Source organism: Pleurodeles waltl, chromosome 1_2 (genome assembly GCF_031143425.1).
Source record: "Pleurodeles waltl isolate 20211129_DDA chromosome 1_2, aPleWal1.hap1.20221129, whole genome shotgun sequence".
In the NCBI taxonomy this organism is placed as follows: Eukaryota; Metazoa; Chordata; class Amphibia; order Caudata; family Salamandridae; genus Pleurodeles; species Pleurodeles waltl.
In genome coordinates, this window is record NC_090437.1 from 282,933,565 (window position 1) to 282,947,947 (window position 14,383).

Below are 14,383 nucleotides of genomic sequence, written 5' to 3' on the forward strand. Positions count from 1 at the left end.
AATGGCAATCACCGTCTCCTCCAGACTAAATTGTAACTCGGGTAAAATACCCCAAGTAACTGGGGTTTTATGTCTTGAGGGATAGAAATCTAGAGTAGGGGGGTCAGAGTAAAGATATGTAAAGTAGTTAACCCATGTTTTGGGGTCTATGTGATGGTCTGTAGTAAATATCCCCTCTTTGCTACCATGGGTAACTATTTTCCAGAAGGTCCTTACATCATTGCTTTTTTGCTGCTTCCAGCAGGTCTTGCCATTTTTGGTCCTCCCAGTTGCTTTGAGCAGTAGCCAGAGTTTTCTTATAACTGGCCCTTGCCTGCTGTACGGCTAATTGATTTTTTTGCTTTAGTGCCTCTACCAGTACTCTTTTCCTCTCTCTACATTTGATAGTATACCATGGACTGTTTGGGGTGGTTTGCACCTTCTCCTTTTTATGCTTATTCTGTAGCTGTTTGGTCAGGACGGGTCTTAACGTAGTGCTCAATAAATGGTGGATAGCCATAATAGGGATGTCACTAGGTTTATTTTCTGCATAAGGCTCCAAGAGGTCAGAAAATATGTTGTAAATATTTGTCATAGTGACCTGATTGCCTAGTATTGCTGGCCATTTTACAACTCTTCTGTTGTTACTGAGGGTGGGTTGTAACTCCACCTTATCATGTTCTATATATTTCGAGTCCAGATCTAAGAAGTGGGCCCTGTATTCAATTATTAGCGGGAAGTGATCGCTATCCCTTCTTTTATCAATTTTAAAGGTCGCTAGTCTTCCCCATGTATTTATACTATGCAGAATGTAGTCTATTTTTGAAGTTGAGTTGCCTCTCTGGAAAGTAACCAGATTAAGGCCGCCTTCACCCACTCTGCCATTGCATGCCCTCAGTCCGTGGTTTAATGTAAGGCCCATGATTTGCAATGCGGCCACTGTGCCTGGGACAGTTTTTTCTATTGTTAGGTAAGGAATTGTTCTCATTCGATCTTCCTCTTCTGCTAAATGTTCGAATCCAGTTATAGGTTCATAATTACAGTTAAGGTCACCCCCTATCATAATTGTCTGACCTACCGGAATTTTTTTGAGCAGGTCGTCTAGTAGAGTTATTTCAGGAGACTCCACGTTTGACTTTCTAGGTCTTATATATACATTGAACAAGTGGGTTATTATCTTATTTTTTTTCCCCACTACCAACCATAAGATGTCCTCCGACTCAGTGGCTTGCATGCGTATCTCAACATTTAATGAGATTTTCGCCCATACAACCAACCCCCTAGACGGTCTCCCTCTGGCAGCTGAAATTGCACTAATAAAGTAGGTTTTATATCCTACTTTATACGGTGGATCTTTAAGCCACGTCTCTTGGAAGAGACAGACATGGTGTCGATCAATATAGTCCTGCCATTCGGGGTCTATAAGCTTATTTTTTAAGCCAGCTACATTCCATGAGATCATGGTGATAGGACCCCTTCCGTTTAGGCTTGTAGCATTGGAAGTAGGGCTCGGATAGATTGTTAAATCTTTCCTACTATACAAGAGCTCCGCTACGCTCCCTGCCCCTGTAGCATGAAGATTATTCCTTTCATGGGGCTCCCCTACTATTGGGTCCCCATTGGGTTCCACTTGTGCCTGATCTATCTGGATTAGTCAATCTACTCTTTCAAGATTTGAATCATCATTTCTCTTTTGCAGTCCCTCATTGTGATTGAGTTTATGCATTTGAACTCGAAGTTTGGTAATTAATGGATCCGAACTGAACCTCATGGCATTGAAATTAGGGGCGGGGGTTCTCTGTTCCATGTCAATCAAACCTCTGGTTAATCTTCCATCCTTGAGTGTTAATGCAATAACATCAAGTTGCCCCTTCTCTCCAGGGATTCTTTCTGCCCACCTGATATCTGATCGAATTATGGATAAACAGTGTCTTTTGGCCCTAATCCAATGTATAAGCTTGTTTTTTAAGGAGTCCTCATCTTCTCTGCTATTTAAGGGCAATTTTGGAACATTTAACAGATGAACAACATTGATCCTAGTAGGAAACCTATCCTCCTCAGAGTATGGATTCCATATAGTGTTTTTGTTATAATCATTAGATACTTGGGGATAGGGGTTCAGAGTAGGTTCCAAATTTCCTTTTTGGGGTCCTTTTACCAAACGGGGATCTCTTTGTGGTTTCCCTGTTCCTTGGCATAAATTACTAGCATTTCTTCTTGGGAAATTGCGTGAACCAAGATTTTCCACATTGACCCCTATCATGCATCCCTGTGGTTGTTGTACAGTCTTAGCTATAGCTGGGGTAAAGTTGGGGTTAGTAATCAAATTTTGAGGATATGTGGGTCTACCTTGTAAATGGAATGATATGGGGGGGGACTCCCTTTCGCATTGAGCTCTAAAGGTACCCCTACCCCCCTCCTTTTCCACAATATCTGTTAAGGTTCTTACTTCAAGTTTCAAGTCCCTAACTTCCTGGATTAATCCGGTGATTAGATCATAAAGGTCTGCTATAGATCTTGTTTTATGTTTTAGAGGGTTCACTGGTTCTGATTTGAGAGGAGTGGTCCTTTCACTATCTAGCTGTACAGTTGGGATAAATGGGTGTAACTCATCCACTGATTCCCCCTCTTGTGCATTCTGTATGTTACTACTATCGAGTTCTGCCAGGACTGCATATTTATTGGAACACATAGCTTCGCACTCCTGGATATGGCCCTTCTTCCTAATATTATCAATGGTGCATGGATGTATAGATCGAGTTGCAGCAAACCTAGGGCTGTCAGTCCTAACATCGGATGGTGCCTCCCCCTCTTGCTGGAAAACGATCTCTATCGCTTTATCTTCCACTGGTTCGATTTTCTTCGTGTAATAGGAGGTAATCTTTTTATCGGGACCCTCCCGAATAGTGGCCCTACTACATAGTAGTGACTCTACCTCCTCGATAAGATCATCTATTTCAGCTATTGTGCAGTTCTCACCCGGATTCCTAAGTTTTTTTTACAGGATTCACCTTTCCCTTTAGGGGTTCTGATGCCTTGCGTTTTCCCATAGAATAAGCTGCCTAAATAGTGCTTCGGCTCTGTGAACCAGTCCCCAATATGTAATTATAGAAGAGAGTAGGAGAAGGGCTGATAGGGATAGACCTAATTAGTACAATTATCTTCACGTATGACAACGATAACTATATGTTTTCCACTATAAATATAAGCAGACCTCTTGCAAAGTGTAAAAAGGCAGAGGCCCAGCCAGGCCCCACTCCAATATTTATCGGGTAATGGAAAAAGCGTTGCAACAATAAGTGGGGAATACCGTCCAAAGGCCCTCTGTAAAAGGACCTATTTAGGAGTAGATGTCAACACAGTACCTTCAGGCAGCCATACGTGTAGATTGGCATATCCATGCAGCTTTAGATGAATGTCAGGGGGGTGGCCCTGCCCTGCCTCTTCCTGGCAATGGCGGGCAAGGACGGGCCCGCCCTTGGCCCGGGCTTCGCCTGGGCGCGTCCCGCGTGCGTCCCGCGCGGCGGGAGCGCTATTAGAAATTTAAAGGGCTCCTGCCCTCGACACGCCTCCCAGGACCTCCTTGCGCTTCCCGCGACGACGGGAGCGCTATTAGAAATTTAAAGGGCTCCTGCCCTCGACACGCCTCCGGGGACCTCCTTGCGCTTCCCGCGACGGCGGGAGCGCTATTAGAAATTTAAAGGGCTCCTGCCCTCGACACGCCTCCCGGGACCTCCTTGCGCTTCCCGCCGGGGATATGAGGTACTGCGCTGGCGTTGTACACCGTCACGGTAGGCAGTCGAAGACCGCGGCGCAATCCTGCATTGGTTAACATTGGACCCTATGGGTCCCAGGAGCCAATGACGGTGTACGCCGACGGTGACGGTACGCACCGCCGCGGACGTCACCACCATTTTCTCTCTGTTCAATCACTTGATACCTGATCTTCGACAGGAGAGGACCTACACTGCAAGTGCTGCTGTGACCTCAGTCTGGAAAAGACAATGGCTTGTTTGTCTGGGGAAAGGGCCCCTGCCTTCAGCACAGAGGAGTTGGAGAAACTAGTGGATCGGGTCCTCCCCCAGTACACGCTACTCTGCAGTCCTCCAGACAAAAAGGTAAATACACTGTGAGCATGCTGAATGGGCAATGCCTGTGTGGAGTGGTGTTGATGAAAGATAGCGGGGTGGAATGAGGCGTGCATGATACGACAGTGAGTGCATGTGCATCATGGCAAGGGTAGGGATGCGGGCCAATGACTGTGACGGTTATATCTTTTCCTTTTCCCCTGTACTATTCCTATAGGTCAGCGCCCACCAGAAGAAGGATATTTGGCGTGCCCTCGCCAAGGAAGTCCGGACTCTGGGGGTCTACCACAGACGGAGCACCCACTGCCGGAAAAGATGGGAGGACATTCGCCGCTGGAGCAAGAAGACGACAGAGGCCCAGCTGGGGATGGCCTCCCAACATGGGAGGGGTGCCCGTCGCACATGACCCCCCTGATGTTCCGGATCCTGGGGGTGGTGTACCCGGAGTTGGATGGGCGCTTGAGGGCATCACAGCAGCCACAAGGGGGTGAGTACACTCTCATTCTGCTGATTCAGTGCGCAGTGGCGGTGTCTGGGTGGGGGAGGTGGGCTGTGGGTTCCCCAAGGCCAGGGCGAGTTTAGCAGGCAAGGTCCCTTCTTAAGGCAGGCCCTGTGGCACCCCACCCCACATGTGTTCAGAGCCAACTACACCTATTCAGGCTTCTGTGACTTCCATGTGTGCAGCAATCGGGCATAGGTCTTGTAACCCATGTCCCTCTGATTAATTAGGGAACTCAAAGTGCACGGCGTAGTGTAGGGGTGTTCTGGTGTCTGTAGTGTCCGCCAACGGTAGCGCTATTGGATTCACTCAACATGTCTTTCTTCTATCTCCCCCCCCTTTTTGTGGTCTCCCTGTTCTTGTGTGCATTAGCATCATCAGGCAGAGGAGCAGTGCCACCGGAGCAGGAGGCAGATGCATCCCACATGGCCCTGGAGGGTGACACAACGGAGTCAGAAGCCACCAGTGGGACGGAGGGCGAGGGGAGCTCCACGGCGGGGACAGAAGCTGAGACCAGCGGCACGGACTCCTCCTCTGATGGGAGCTCCCTTGCGGTGGCGGGCACCTCTGTGCCCACCACATCTACACGTACAGCTGCCACCCCCTACCAGCACCGCCCTCCCAGCAGCCACTCAGCGTGTGCCCCGTGGTCGCTCACCCAGGAGGGTGGGCATCTCCTTTGCCCCAGGCACCTCAGACCCTGCCCTAGTCAGCCCTGCTGCCCTCAGTGAGGAGGCCATTGACCTCCTCAGGTCCCTCACTGTTGGGCAGTCTACCATTTTGAATGCCATCCAGGGTGTAGAGAGGCAGTTGCAACAGACCAATGCATACCTGGAGGGCATTCATTCTGGTCAGGCAGCCCAACAGCAAGCTTTTCAGACTCTGGCCTCAACACTGATGGCAGCCATTGTCCCTGTCTCTAGCCTCCCCCCTCCAACTTCCTCCACCCAGATCCAAACCCCTGTACCTCAGCCTATCCCAAGCACACCATCAGACCAGCATGCACACACCTCAACACACAAGGGAAGCTCAGGCAAACATAAGCACCACACATCCAACAGGCACTCATGCAAGCATCATACACATGCAGACATACCAACATCCACTGCCTCCACTGTGACCCCCTACTCCTCGTCTCCCTCCTCCCTCCCTGTCTCGTCTCCACTCACACCTGCATGCACTACATCTTCAGCCACTACCTCCAACACCAGCATACCCACCACCACACCCCGCTCACGTGCAGTCACCACCCCCACTACCATTCACACATCCCCTGTGTCCTCTCCCAGTGTGTCTGTGAGCCCACCTCCCAAGGTACACAAACGCAGCCACACACCCACCCAACAGCCATCCACCTCACGACAGCCTCCAGCCCATGCACCTTCAACCAAAGTCAGCAAACGTACATCTCCTACAACCACTACCTCTTCCTCCAGTCCCAAACCCCCTCCATCTACCCGTCCCAGTGTGTCCCAAAAACTTTTCCTGTCCAACCTTGACCTCTTCCCCTCACCTCCCCCACCCCTTCAGTCCCCTAGGGCCCACCTTTCAAGGTCCCAACCCAGCACCTCACCCACAACATCTGCGGGAACAGTGGTGCCAGTAGTAACCTGCTTCTGGAGTGCGCCAAACAGCAGGGCAGCCAGTGTGCCAAGGAGCCAGACTACGGACAGTCCCCCACCTCAAAGGCACAAAAAGTTGGCCAGTGCCTGGCGGGAAAGAGGCAAAACTTCTACCACCAAAGGCTCTCCTAGGAGTACAGTTGGGAGTGGGAAGACAGCTGCGCTACCATCCGTAGTGGGGCAGGGGCACAGAAAAACAGGCAAGTCGGCAAAAACCTGCACGGAGGAAAGACCGCCACCAGCACCGCTGAACAGGACACCGCCGCCACCAGCTCCGGTGAACAGGACACCGCTTCCACAAGCACCACTGCCAAGGACACCGCCGCCACAAGCACCGCTGCCAAGGACCCCGCCACCACAAGCACCGCTGCCAAGGACACCGCGACCACTGCCAAGGACACCGCCGCCACTGCCAAGGACACCATCGCCACAAGCGCCGCTGCCAAGGACACCGCCGCCACAAGCATCGCTGCCAAGGACACCGCCGCCACAAGCACCGCTGAACAGGACATCGCCGCCACAAGCACCACTGAACAGGACAGCACCGCCACAAGCACCGCTGAACAGGACACCTCCGCCACAAGCACCGCTGCCAAGGACACCGCCGCCACAAGCACTGCTGCCAAGGACACCGCCGCCACAAGCACCGCTGAACAGGACACCGCCGCCACCAGCACCACAGGCAATGAGCGCTAAAGCTTCCGACGCTACTGAGGCTGCCACAAGCAGGATGAATCACTCTGGGCACAAGGCCCCCTCCAGAACCAGTGGAGATTAACATCCACTACCTCTGCCCTTGGCAGGATGAAGCACTCTGGGCACAAAGCCCCCTCCAGAACCAATGGAGAAAGACATCCACTACCTCAGTCCTTGGCAGGATGAAGCACTCTGGGCACAAGGCCCCCTCCAGAACCAATGGAGAAAGACATCCACTACCTCAGTCCTTGGCAGGATGAAGCACTCTGGGCACAAGGCCCCCTCCAGAACCAGTGGAGAAAGACATCCACCACCTCTGTCCATGGCAGGATAAAGCACTCTGGGCACAAGGCCCCCTCCAGAACCAGTGGAGACTGTTATCCACTTGAGAGACTGTGGCATTGCACTCCCCAGGATACAGCAGTGGGCAACCCTCCAGCTGTAAAGACTTGTGAGACTGTGGCTTTGCACTCCCCAGGATACAGCAGTGGGCAACCCACCCACTGGAAAGACTTGTGAGACTGTGGCTTTGCACTCCCCAGGATACAGCAGTGGGCAATCCACCCACTGGAAAGACTTTTGAGACTGTGGCTTTACACTCCCCAGGGTACAGCAGTGGGCAACCCACCCACTGGAAAGACTTGTGAGACTGTGGCTTTGCACACCCCAGGATACAGCAGTGGGCATGGAGCCCCCTCGTGGATCTGGCGTTGTACACTCATCCGGCTGAGGTGAACCCATTCCTTTTCCCCTGAGGTGCCTGTTTTATTTTGATCTGATGCCCCAGCAGTGTTCTCTCCGTTTTGATCGGGTATTGAGTGTGGGCCTCGCTCATGCATTTTGGGCCCAGTGGTCTACGGATTATGATGGTGGAATACCTTGGACTTGTATTCTTGTTGTATATATTTGTTTAAAGTGTAAATATGTATATATATATATATATATTTTTGATTACTGTATTTGAATAGATTACAAACATTCCTTCATTTCCTTTTGTCCTTTCATTCTTCCAGGGCAGGTTGGGGGTTGTAAATGGAATATATCTACATGTACTTGTGTGTGTGTTGTAGTGGGTGAGGGTGGGGATGGGAGTGTTGCGTGTTGCATGTTGCGTGTGTGTGTCACTCTTTTTTCCCTCCCCCATCCCCTGTGTCGTAGGTGCAGTACTCACCATGGTCTTCACCACCGTCTTTGTCATTCCTGGTAGAGGAGCAGGAAGATAAAGGCTGGGAGAATCTGGAGTTCAGGTTCCATGGCGTCCTAGTTCCTCGTGGGGTGTGTAGAGGTGAGCGTTTTCCCTTCCAAGTCCTGTTTCTGCCGTGTTTTTGTTCGCGGTGAATCCGCCCCGGAAAAGGTGGCGGATTGGCGTGTTGTAATACAGTGGGCGGAGCCTTGTCTTCCACCTGTCTGGTGGCTGTCTATGTTGGCGGTTTCCGCCACCGTCGTGATTCCATTTTTTTAAGCACCGGCCTATTGGCGGTTTTACAGCCGCTTTAACACCGACTGCCAGGGTTGTAATGACCACTTAAGTCCTGACCCTGGGCCCAAATGTTGACTGCCAGAGGAGTCACATTTAGGTATAAGTGAGCAGGGAAGAATGAAGAGATTTGTGATACACTGCAGATGACCAACTTGGGTAATGACGACATGGGGTGAACTTCAGTGGTTGCATGTTTCCAAGTGTGACACTGCTTATACACTTCAGAGATGGTTCACAGTGTCTATTGTTCTGGACTCTGGAGATGTCTGTGTGTGCTAGGAGTACACACAAATAAGTAAACCATGGTAAGTAAATATCCTTACCCATCCCTGCAGTGTAGCAAGGCTGCTTTTTATGTAGAGTTTTGTGGATGTGTGTCAAATATGAGCCCTTGGCCACATGAATGCACAAATCACATGCAATACTGCACTGTAAGTCAGATTGGCATGATGTACAGTGTGAAAGGCAGAGTGCTAGACCAAAACTAATAGATGACCAAACTAACATCACTTTGTCAAGAGCTGTGGACTAAGTAATGGATAGAGGGAATGTAGGCGCTCTTGGGACACGGTGCAATGCTCTCAATAGTAGTGTCAGTAAGTGAACCTTACATCAATATAGCCATGATATGAAAAGACGCCAAGCAACATGATAAATGGGTTCCTTACCTGCACTCAACCTCTCAGCCAGTACAGTCCAGCAAGGGGTGCAACTGCCTTGCAATGTATGGTATGACACAAAAATGCCCCCTTGTCACACAGTAGTTATGTGAATAATGTGCAGATTTTGCCTTACACAAGGCTGCAAAAGCCTAACTTGCCCTCATTTACCGTAACACATGTTTAACACATCTATGTCTAATATAAAGTGAATGAAAATAAAGCCTGTTTGTCACATAAATTACTAATGTAAACATCTATCATAGATCATCATTAGCATAGTGCATTTTCATTGCAGAGGGACAAACAACACCTCCTGTTCAGCAGCCTGTCCTGGATGACCAACCTGTTGGTGATGTCATCCTGCCTCCCTCGGATGATGACACGTTCCAGCAACTTCTGGACTACATAGAATCTCCTACACACATGCCAAGGGATGACATTGCCGCAGGGTCTCCAGAAGAACCGCTACCTGCAGGACATGCCCCATCTGCAACTCCAGGCCCAGCCGCAAACTGAGGACCCCCAAGTTGTCTTCCAACAGTGAGCATTAGGAGTCCAGCCGTGGATAATTGATTAAGTGGGGCAAGGATGGAGACCATAGTGGGCACCTTAGGAGGAGCTCATAGGTGCCTCAGTCACAGTAACGATACATCTCAGACAATTAAAGGCATCTACACTTGCCTCCAAAGTATGGTTGAGTCCCTAGCTGACATTGCTAGTGTCATGAGGCAGAAGCAAGAAAAACAGGCCTCAACATCTGACACAAGTAAGGTTGCCACCAAAATGGGAAGCATCATTAACATCATGGCATCTAGAGTTGGACTCCTACATCCCAACAACCTGTGCCCTTCATAGAGATGTTGTTAAACTGCTGAGAAGCCATCAGACCCTTGTCAATGCTATGCTGCCTTCCTTGATGGCACAGACAAATGCTGGTGGGTACAGGGTAGCCACTTCCTCGATCCCTGATATGTGGGTGTCTCAGATGCCTCCCACTCAACACCACCAACTGCAGGGGATGCACAATGCCAATTAGATGAGGGAGATGTTGACTTCTCCAATTACTGAAAGAGAACTGCCAAGTAACATTTTCTACACCCCCGGCCAGTTCCCCAGTGGTCCTGTATCTATTTTTAAGCCACCTCCTTTTTCACCCAGTACTGTAACTTTTTTATTTGTGCACTTGTAAATCTTACCCACGTATGGACTGCTGAAGAGGCCTACCTTCCCTAATGGCAATTTGAACCTTGACACTGAAATTCTTCTCACCTCTATTTGTCACATCACATGTTTCCCAAATGGACTCTGTCTAGACATCCTTTGCTTATTATCAATGCTGGTGTTATTGCCCCAAACACTGTTAAAATGATCATGCTGAGGCATTCACATTTGTAATAAATGCACTCCTATAAACCAGAGGGTTGTAGGTCTGTTGCAGAAATTACTAACTCTACCATGGTGGGCAGGTATTATCAGAACCCACTTCAAAGCATCTCAAGGAGAATAAGCTAAAGGCACTAGCATCTACTATCTTTGGATATGCACCACCAACATGTATATCCAATGCAATGGAATACTAAGGAATGTATTGCCTCCCATTGGAAAGTAAGGGTGTGAAAATAAGGTTCAGTTACATGACTGGCACACAGTGAAAAGCCCTTATTAAACACATAAAAGTCTACCCTGCAATAAATGGGGCCCATGAGGCATGTGAATCAATAACACTGTTTCACTCATCCAAATATATCTAGCTCAGTGAACATGACAATGTGATCAAATACATATGATAGTCTCAGTGTTCACACTAAAGAGATCCTAAATTACATACATTATCATGCTTGCACTGATAATATGCAGATACTCATGTCCAGACTCCTTCTAAATTTGCATCATACCTTTGTCGCACACTTGCATGTATTAGGGCAGTCCTGTAACCTTGAATGTCAGTATGCAAGAAATGCAAGGGATTATTGTTGGGGTTCTATGTCAACTGACAAATAGCGTAAAAATGATACTGGGATACGAAGGGCAAAGGTGTTCCCCTGCCATTGAGAGGCCTCACATGGTTTAAGGGTGAGTGTAACCACACATGACATCCATTGTACAAGTAACATACATATTACTACATAGGGGCCAGACCACATACCCAGCAACAAAGCAACACTTCCATAGGAGAAGCGGATATGGTAGACTCATGTGCTTGAAGCTTAGCAAGTAGTCAAACAAAGTGGCGTACATGAAGTGCCACACTTAGCAGGCAGTCAATGTCAATAATGCTGGATGTAATTCAGGCATGTGTGGATACATTAATGATTTGTATCTAACCACAATAATGACCCACTTGCACAATGGAGCAAGGGTGTGTGGTACTAGCAGGCACCGGTGGATCCCAAGGTAGCCTGGAATCTGTAATCAGTGGTCCCAAACTTGTACCAACTACACTTGCAGTATCAGCTTCAGACAGTGCAACAGTAGTATGCTGCCTGTATTGTGCTGTGAGTATAGTTTCCAAAAGAAGCCCACTAACTTGGCTTAATTTTAAAAAAGCCCCACATGTGACTCAATTGTCAGGTAGACTATCAATTCATCATAGGTCTCTGATAAATCCCTACAAAGCCTCCAGGTCAATAGCCACATCATGTACTCAGCTCACTTTACCCCATGCAAGCAACTCAGAAATATCAAATGATGAGGAAGCAGTGAAAGTATAAAAAGGTTTAATTTATGAAAACTGTCTAACCTATCAACCCTAAACTAGCTAGCCAAACACTACCTTACACGATCCTAATTTAAAGTAAACTACCTACACCTACCTATCCTATCCTACCCAACCTTAACTCTAGTCTATACTATCTTAACGTATCCTAAACTATCTTACCTACTATACACAAATGACAAGTTAAACAGCTACCCCTCACCCCTTAATACACATACATCAGCACAATACAGAAAACATACACTTCCTAAACATACACTACCTATACATGTAAATTTAAACAAAAATATATGTTTTGAATGTTATTTTTTTATATTTTTATAACACACACTAACCATCAACCCCCGACCCACTTAAAAAAACAGCAGTCTAAAACACACTTAGAAACTACTAGCTAATTAAACATGTAAAAAACTAACATTAACTTACACTATTCCTATACTGAATCTTAATCTACACTATGCCTAAATAACTATAACTATTAGCCAACATGTAAAATAATGGGCAAAGAGAAATGTTCAATGGTGAGTCAAATTTGCACACTGATTCACTCTATGGCCTCCTGTAGCGTGAGCATGATGGCAGGGAGGCTTGTCAGCTGACGCTCAATGCCTGCCATCGGAATTTTAAGGGCCTCAGATTATGTTTCTGGGGCAGGCGTTAGTTGTGTGGCCTGTGTAGCTGGCACCTGATGTGCAGAAGATGGGTCTGGAATGGCCTGAGGAACATCCTGCTGCTACTGGGCACCCTCCTGTCTTCATTTGGCCTTGGACTGTCCTGGCTGTCCCGTCTGCCTGCATTCCAGGTTCCTGCAGCTTTCCCTGCTTCATACAAGCCTCTATTTTCTTGTAGGCCTTGGCGAGATGATGTATGTGGTGGTAGCACTCCAAATGGATATCAAATTATTTGGCCTTTTCATCTGTCATGTTGTCTAGGGAGGTAAAGGAAAAAGATATCAGCTAAAGGTAGAAATATACATGATGTCTGCAATAATAGACTTTCATCATCATACTTTTAAATGTGGCAGACTAGCCCAGGACCAAATATTGAGAAAGAGGTATGAACAATATACCTTCTGTACAAATACATCTCTTAATCAAACAAGGTGAACTGACTCAAGTGCTGGCAGTGTAAGTATATGATATGGAAATGTAATCACAAATGTATTTAAAACCATATCATTCTTGACACTGAGTCGCAAATATGATGATGTTTCCATATGGTACAGGACACATGGTTCAGATACAGATCCATTGGTGCTGGTGTTGCATCATGCAGCTCGGTTTGTCATTTGCTCATTTACATATGTGAAATGTGTTAAGTTAAGCAAGTAAAGTTAGTGTGCCTCCACATTGCATAACTCATCTGGGAATACACAAGACAACACACATTGCCGTTTAAGTGTTTAAGGGGGTCATTACAACATTGGCGGTATAAGGCACTTACCGCCGTGCAGAAGACCACCAACACACCGCCGCGGCCGCGGAATCCCGCCACAGCTATTATGAGACACATCACGGAATCCGCCACACCAAAGGTCAGCGATAAACATGCGGAAACAAATCCTCCACCTCCACGCCAACAGAAACACGCCCATGCTATTACGACCCACGAATCCACGCAGCGGTCTTTCAAACACAGTATTCCATTGGCGGTACACACAGCCGCGCTAAAAATACACACACATCTCCAAAACACCGCCACATTGGACAATTTCAAATACACACACCTGATACACATAGAAACAACACTCCCACACACCCAACACAATATAAAACACACACCCACATCACCCACAAACCCCTACGACCAGAATTTCTGAGAGAAGGCCAGAGAGAGACAGCACAGAATAGAGAACCTCATCACACAGAGGCACACTACACCATCGCCCACACAACATCCACGCACAAAACACCATATACCACTACACTCACCACACTCATCAACACATACACCACCTCACACATACCACCCCATGGCACGCCAAAGACACCCCTGCTTCTCCGAGGAGGAGCTCAGGGTCATGGTGGAGGAAATCATCCGGGTAGAGCTACAGCTATTTGGCTCACAGGTACAGCACACATCCATAGCCAGGAAGATGGAGCTATGGCAAAGAATAGTCGACAGGGTCAACGCAGTGGGACAGCACCTACGTGGGAAGGTGCGTTCCACAGTATCCAGGCACCACATCGGGGTACAGCGGACTGGCGGCGGACCCCCACCTCCTCCCCCACAACTAACAACATGGGAGGAGCAAGTCTTATCCATCTTGCATCCTGAGGGCCTCGCAGGAGTCGTTGGAGGAACGGACACTGGTAAGTCAAATCTTAACTATCATATCCCCACCTTCCCTGCATTCTATCACACAACCCCACCCTCACACCCTCACCTATCACCCCAAATCCTCATTAATCTACCCATGACACCAACCACCCATCCCAACCCCAAGACCTGCATGACATAACTAAGCATGGATACCCATCACTAAAGCATGCCAACTGCACAGACCCAGAACCCCCCCCAACCATCAGCACACAAGCCCCCACACAGGAATGCCTGCACTGGTGTACACGCACACCCAACCCTTGCACACCATGAAACACACACATGCAATAATCATGTACTCATACCCCCGCAGGAA